Source organism: Panthera onca, chromosome X (assembly GCF_046562875.1).
Source record: "Panthera onca isolate mPanOnc1 chromosome X, mPanOnc1 haplotype 2, whole genome shotgun sequence".
Lineage (NCBI taxonomy): Eukaryota > Metazoa > Chordata > Mammalia > Carnivora > Felidae > Panthera > Panthera onca.
In genome coordinates this window covers 20192748-20200291 of record NC_138357.1, presented here as the reverse complement: position 1 = coordinate 20200291, position 7544 = coordinate 20192748, and the positions used below count along the sequence as shown (strand labels likewise).

Below are 7544 nucleotides of genomic sequence, written 5' to 3'. Positions count from 1 at the left end.
TGCAATAGCTTTCTCATCAGCCCCCAATTCCACTTTTGCTGCCCTAAAACCCATCTGTTATGCATTGAGTTGAATACTCCTCACCAAAGAAAATTCATATGTTGAGGTCCTAAATCCCCATAGCTCAGAATGTGACTGTATTTGGATACAGGTTCTTTAAAGAGGTAATTAAGTTAAAATAAGGTCATTAAGGTGGGCCCTAACACAATTTAACTGGTGTCCTTCTAAGAAGAGGAAATTTGGACACAGGTAGGCACAGAGGGAAGACAATGTGAAGGCACAGGGAGAAGATGGCCATCAACAAACCAAGGAGAGAGGCTGCAGAAGAAACCACAACTTGATCTTGGACTTCTATCCTCCAGAACTGTGAGAAAATTAATTTTTGTTGTTTCTGCCACCCAGTCAGTGATACTTTGTTATGAAAGTCCTATCAAATTAATACACCATCATCCACACTGCCTTCAGAGTGACCTTTATTAAATGCAAAGTTGGTCATGTTAGTTTTCTGGTTAAATCTCGCAGTGAGCTCCTGCTTTCAGTCTAACAAAGAACAACCAAAAACCCTGGGTATATATGTGTGCAAGCATTGGAAGTTGCAAAAGCAATCATCATCAGAGAAGCCAAGATTTTAAGAGGGTTGAATCACTAAAGGAGAGTTATTTTTTCCTAGGGGACATTTGCAAATTCTGGGTGCATAGTAAGAGACTGAGAATCTGGGCTTTGGCTAGACAGAGGGCCCCTACTGGAGGACACAGGAAAAATAGCCTTTGTGGTTATTAGGGGCAGATTTGAGGGGCCAAGACCCCAGTGAAAACAGAAATGGATTTAGTATCGTAGGTCAGGATTTACTTCTTTATTTAAGGCTGAATAATATTCCATTGTATGTATATACCATATTTTCTCTATCCATTCATCTATTGATAGATATTTAGGTGTTTGCAAATTGTGGCCATTGTGAATAACACCGTGATAAACATGGGGGTGCAGATATCCCTTCAAGGTCTTGATTTCAATTCTTTTGGATAAATGCCAAAAAGTGGGATTGCTGGGTCATATGGTAGTTTGTTTTTAGTTTTTTTGAGAAACCTGTATACAGTCTTCCATAGCAGCTGCATCAATTTACATTCCCACCAATAGTGTACAAGGGCTCCAGTTTTTCTACATTCTCACCAACATTTTTATCTCTCTTTTAGAATAGCTATTTTATTTATTTATTTTTTAAAATAATTTTTAAAAAATTTTTTAATGTTTTTATTTATTTTTGAGACAGAGAGAGACAGAGCATGAGTGGGGAAGGGGCAGAGAGAGAGGGAGACACAGAATCTGAAGCAGGCTCCAGGCTCTGAGCTGTCAGCACAGAGCCCAACGCGGGGCTCGAACTCACAGACTGTGAGATCGTGACCTGAGCTGAAGTCGGATGCTTAACCAACTGAGCCACCCAGGCGCCCCTAGAATAGCTATTTTAATAGGTGTGAGGTGACATCTCATTGAGACTTTGGTTAGCATTTCCCTGATGATGAGTGATGTTGAGCATCTTTTCATATACCTGTTGTTCATTTGCATGTCTTATTCAAGAAATATCTATTCAGGTCCTTTGCCCATTTAAAATCAGGTTATTTCTTTTTGGTTTTGTTTTCTTTTGGTAATTAGTTGTAGGAGTTTCTTGTATATTTGGGATATTATCTCCTTATCAGATATATGGCTTGCAAACATTTTCTCCTATTCTGTAGGTTGCCTTTTCACTGTGTTGACTGTTTCCTTTGCTGTGCAGAAGCTTTTTGGTTGATGCTGTCCTACTTGTCTATTTTTGCTTTTGCTGCTTATGCGTTTGGTGTCATATCTGAGAAATCATTGCCAAGACCAATGTCAAGAAGTTTTTCCTCTATGTTATCTTCTAGGAGTTTTAGATTTACAGGTCTTATGTTTAAATTTTTAATCCATTTTGAATTTATTGTTATGTCTGTTGTAAGGGTCCAATTTCATTCTTTTGCATGTGAATATCCTATTTTCCCAAAACCATTTATTGAAGAGACTCTCCTTTCCCCATTGTGTATTCTTGGCACAGTTGTTGAAGATCAATTGACTGCATACATATAGGTAATATGGTTTTTTTAAGTAGGCTTCATACCCAGGGTGGAGACCAACACAGGGCTTGAATTCATGACCCTGAGACCAAGACCTGAGCTGATATCAAGAGTCAGATGCTTAACCAACTGAGCTACCCAGGCACCCCAGTAATATGTTTTGAAATTAGAAACTGATCCCTTCACAATTGCACCAAGAATCATAAAATACCTAGGAATAAACCTAACCAAAGCTGTAAAAGATCTGTATGCTGAGAACTATAGAAAGCTTATGAAGGAAATTGAACAAGATACAAAAAAAGGGAAAAACATTCCATGCTCATGGACTGGAAGAATAAATATTGTTAAAATGTCAATACTACCCAAAGCTATCTACACATTCAATGCAATTCCAATCAAAATTGCACCAGCATTCTTCTCGAAGCTAGAACAAGCAATCCTAAAATTTGTATGGAACCACAAAAGGCCCCGAATGGCCAAAGTAATATTGAAGAAGAAGACCAAAGCAGGAGGTATTACAGTCCCAGACTTTAGCCTCTACTACAAAGCTGTAATCATCAAGACAGCATGGTATTGGCACAAAAACAGACACAGAGACCAATGGAATAGAATAGAGACTCCAGAATTGGACCCACAAAAGTATGGCCAACTAATCTTTGACAAAGCAGGAAAGAATATCCAATGGAAAAAAGACAGTCTCTTTAACAAATGGTGCTGGGGAAACTGGACAGCAACATGGAGAAGAATGAAACTAGACCACTTTCTTACACCATACACAAAAATAAACTCAAAATGGATAAAGGACCTGAATGTGAGACAGGAAACCATCAAAACCCTAGAGGAGAAAGCAGGAAAAAAACCTCTCTGACCTCAGCCGCAGCAATTTCTTACTTGACACATCTCCAAAGGCAAGGGAATTAAAAGCAAAAATGAACTATTGGGACATCATCAAGATAAAAAGCTTCTGCACTGCAAAGGAAACAATCAACAAAACTAAAAGGCAACCGACGGAATGAGAAAAGATATTTGCAAATGACATGTCAGACAAAAGGCTAGCATTCAAAATCTATAAAGAACTCACCAAACTCCACACCTGAAAAACAAATAATCCAGTGAAGAAATGGGCAGAAAACACCAATAGACACTTCTCTAGACATCCAGATGGCCAACAGGCACGTGAAAAGATGCTCAATGTCACTCCTCATCAGGGAAATACAAATCAAAACCACACTGAGATACCACCTCATGCCGGTCAGAGTGGCTAAAATGAACAAATCAGGAGACTAGAGATGCTGGAGAGGATGTGGAGAAACGGGAACCCTCTTGCACTGTTGGTGGGAAAGCAAACTGGTGCAGCCACTCTGGAAAACAGTGTGGAGGTTCCTCAGAAAATTAAAAATAGATCTACCCTATGACCCGGCAATAGCACTGCTAGGAATTTACCCAAGGGATCCAGGAGGGCTGATGCATAGGGGCACTTGTACCCCAATGTTTATAGCAGCACTCTCAACAATAGCCAAATTATGGAAAGAGCCTAAATGTCCATTAACTGACGAATGGATAAAGAAATTGTGGTTTATATACACAATGGAATACTACTTGGCAATGAGAAAGAATGAAATCTGGCCTTTTGTAGCAATGTGGATGGAACTGGAGAGTGTGATGCTAAGTGAAATAAGTCATACAGAGGAAGACAGATACCATATGTTTCACTCCTATGTGGATCCTGAGAAACTTAACAGAAGACCATGGGGAAGGGGAGGGGAAGAAAAAAAAAGAGGTTAGAGAGGGAGGGAGCCAAACCATAAGAGACTCTTAAAAACTGAGAATAAACTGAGGGTTGATGGGCGGTGGGAGGGAGGGGAAAATGGGTAATGGGCATTGAGGAGGGCACCTGTTGGGATGAGCACTGGGTGTTGTATGGAAACCAATTTGACAATAATTTTCATATTAAAAAAATTAGGAAATGTGATAACCCTAGCTTTATTCTTGCTCAAGATTGCTTTGGCTATTCAGGGTCTTTTGTGTTTCCATATGAATAGTAGGATTTTTTCTCTATTTCTGTAAAAAATGTCATTAGGATTTTCATAGGAATTGCATTGAATCTGTAATCAGTTTGGACAGTATGGACATTTAAATAATATTAAGTCATGTGATCCATGACTTAATGACATGGGATGTCTTTCCATTTATTTGTGCCTTTTTAAATTTCTTTCATAATTTTTTTTGTACTTTCCAGTGTATATGTTTTTCACTTCCTTGGTTAAGCTTATTCCTAAGTATTTTATTCCTTCTGATGCTACCATAAGCGGGATTGCTTTTGTAATTTCCTTCTTTTTGAAAGTAGGCTCCATGCCCAATGTGAGGCTTGAACTCATGACCCTGAGATCAAGAGCTGCATGCTCTACTGACTAAGCCATCCAGGTGCCCCTTAATTTCTTTTTTGGATCGTTCCTTGTTAGTGTATACAAATGCAACTTATTTTCATATACTGACTTTGTACCTTGCAACTTTACTGAAATCATTTCTTAGTTCTAAGTGGGGTTTTTTTTGGTGGAGTTTTTAGAGTTTTATATACATAAGAACATGGCATCTAAAAACAGAGATAGTTTCATTTCTTTCTTTCTGATTTAGATGTCTTTTACTTCTTTTTCTTGTTTAATTGCTCTGGCCGGGACTTCCAGTACCACGTTGAACAGAAGTGGCAAGAGTTGGTGTCCTTTCCTTGTTTTCATCTTAGATAAAAGCTTTCAGTTTTTTACCACTGAGTATGATGTTTGCTGTGGGCTTGTCGTATATGGTGTTTATTACGTTAAGGTAAATTTCTTGTATGCCTAGTTTGTTGAGAGTTTTTTTTTTTATCATGAAAAGATGATGAATTTTTGCAACTATTGAGATGATCATACAATTTTTAAGTTTCATTCTGTTATTATGGTGTATTGCGTTTATTGATTTGCATATATTGAGCCAACCTTTAATCTAGTGATTAAGAAGGTAAGTATAAAGTCTCAAAAAAACACAAAAAACAAAGTGGTGTTTTGGGCAGTCTCACTGTGCTGAGTAGATAAGAATTAGAGTTCAAGATCTGCCAATGGTAAGGGCTTCATTGAACACACAAGATTATCAGCTGAAAGTTCTGCACAGTAATGCTTTAGAAGCAGGGGCAAAAGAGAAGTAGAAGGGCTTTACCAACATTGAACCTGGCCTTGATTCAACTTAGTCACTGATTCAGTAAAAGTGGTCTGCCCTTACTTGATCTGCTTAACAGAGAAAAGAGTAAATTCTCTCTGAGGGAAGATAACATCATCTAGAGTCTATATATTTATTTATACTCAATTGGTTGACATTCATTCAAAATTTTCTAGGAATTATAAAGAGACAAGGGCATATGACTTAAAACCTAAAAAACAAAAACAAAAACCAGACAATAGATACAAACCCACAGGTGGTCCAGATATATAAAGAATAGAATACAAGGAATTTCTAATAACTATATGTTCAAAAAATAAACGAAGAGATGGGAAAATATATGAAAAGAAAAATTCAATCCAGTCATTAGAATCCATAAAGAATCAAATTAATATTTGGCCCATGATTAGCAATATCAATAGAATGCAGCATAAGTGAAGTTTTGCTGGTTCTAGGCATATTCTTTAAGAGCAATGGCAGTTTTTACTCTCTCTCTCTCTCTCTCTCTCTCTCTCTCTCTTAGGACACTCATTTTGGGGAGCCCTGTAAGAAGTTTGGCTCCCCTGCTGGACACATCAATAATGTGGAGAGGAGAGTCTCTGAGATTTTATGTACAGGAAGAGAGGGATAGTCATCCCAGAGACCCAGTCGAGTGTCTAGATGACTCCAGTTGCCATCTGACTATAACTGCATGAGAGACCCTGAGTAAGACCAGCAGAAGAACTTCCCAGTGGAGCCAGCTAATTCACAGAACAGTGAGAGAAAACAGATTGATGTTTTAGTCATTAAATTTTGGAGTAGTCACCTAACAAGGTGACAATAGATAATAGAAATACTCTCCTTCCTAATTGCCCCATAGCCCATACTATGAGGTAGGGTCATGGAGATCTGATATCTGACCATCCCTGAGCACACAAGGCTAGATTTCCTTGTTGGAAACCTGTTCAAATCTCTGTGAAAAAGACTTTGTTCCTGTATCATCCACACTTCTGTGTGAGCCAAGCCTCACACAGATACCATCCCAGAAGGTATTATTCCAGGTCTTCTCTTGAATTGTGTAAGAAAGACTTCAGTCCCAGATCTTGGCAATTCTAGTATCAATGGGCAGGTGGGGAAACCTCTCTGGCTGACTCATAATCAGTAACTCAGATAGGTGGTCTCCTCCCTCTACATGCTTGCCTGTCCAGAGGTTAATAATTGCTCAATAGTATTGCCTTTCAAGGGAACCATATCCACCCACCCACCACCACATGCCCTTACAGGTCCTGGTTTCGCTCAAAAAAAATCTCCCATATGAATGCATGATATCCTCCTGAGGTTTGCATCAGATCGAGTTCAGGGCACATCCCCTCTCCCCGGCATCACTCTGCTTCAGACTTAGAAGACATATTGCCTCTGGCTTTATGTACTTATTTTCATTTTGTTAACATTTCCACCTGAACAGGTCCTGTGAAAATGTTAATTTGCTGTCATAATAATTTTAAAGTACATTTTGGATGTAGCTGCTGAGCATATCATCCAAGAAGACCACTTGTATAAAGCAACCCACCTTATATTGTTTTATTTACAATGCACATCCTTGTGGTATAAATCTAGCCAACTCAGTTATCCATCCAGGCTACTGAAAGGGCAAGGTGGTGTAAATAATCTAAAACATAGGAGAAAAGGTCATTTATATTTGTTTTGGGACTGTATGATAGATTTTTCCAGCGGCAGCAGGTGTTCCTAACTATGATTGTGCTTAGGCTAATACTAGAATTAGCGTTCACACTCTGAGCATATACCTGTCAAGAACATGTTGGGTATCTGAGCAGGGAGAGCTGACCAAAGACTCAAGAAGGTGTCTGATGTAAAATTTGCCTGCCAAGTCTTGAATCCTCTTTTTGTAACTGAGCTATCAGACTTTCCGTATGAAATGAGAGCTGTTCCTCAATTTGACCGGCTGCATACCAACCCTAAAGGGCATCATTTCTGACATTCTCAAAATCTCTCTTTGTGATTCGCCTCCAAACTCTGTTCTCCTTTTCTTTTGTCATGAGAGAACCTGGGCTGCTGTATTAATGCCTCCATTGCAATGTCTGTCCCTGATGGATTTTTGTGGCCAGATGGGAGGCTTGATAGGGAGGCCGGGAAGAATGCGCTGGAATCAGCCATGATACTTCTTTATCCCGATTACTCCTAAATTCCCATCCCTGGCTCAGACCTCTCTCAAAATCTAGTGCTGTGTCAATCTGCCTATTATCTCCCCCTGAATGTCCCACAGGACCTTCT

The 7544-nt window shown here is 39.0% G+C and overlaps 1 long non-coding RNA gene across 2 annotated transcripts in view; it reads left to right on the top strand.

Annotated features, from left to right (window-relative positions):
• Positions 1–221: 221 nt before the first annotated feature.
• LOC145713630 (uncharacterized) overlaps positions 222–7544 on the top strand; it is a 71775-nt gene continuing 64452 nt past the window's right edge. Inside the window, exons 1-2 of one of the 2 annotated variants that reach the window (XR_014136664.1) lie at positions 222–366; positions 5797–5978. This is a non-coding gene — a long non-coding RNA (uncharacterized LOC145713630). Of the gene's footprint in view, positions 367–5796; positions 6029–7544 lie in introns of both variants that reach the window. The other variant, XR_014136663.1, reaches the window with a different exon arrangement.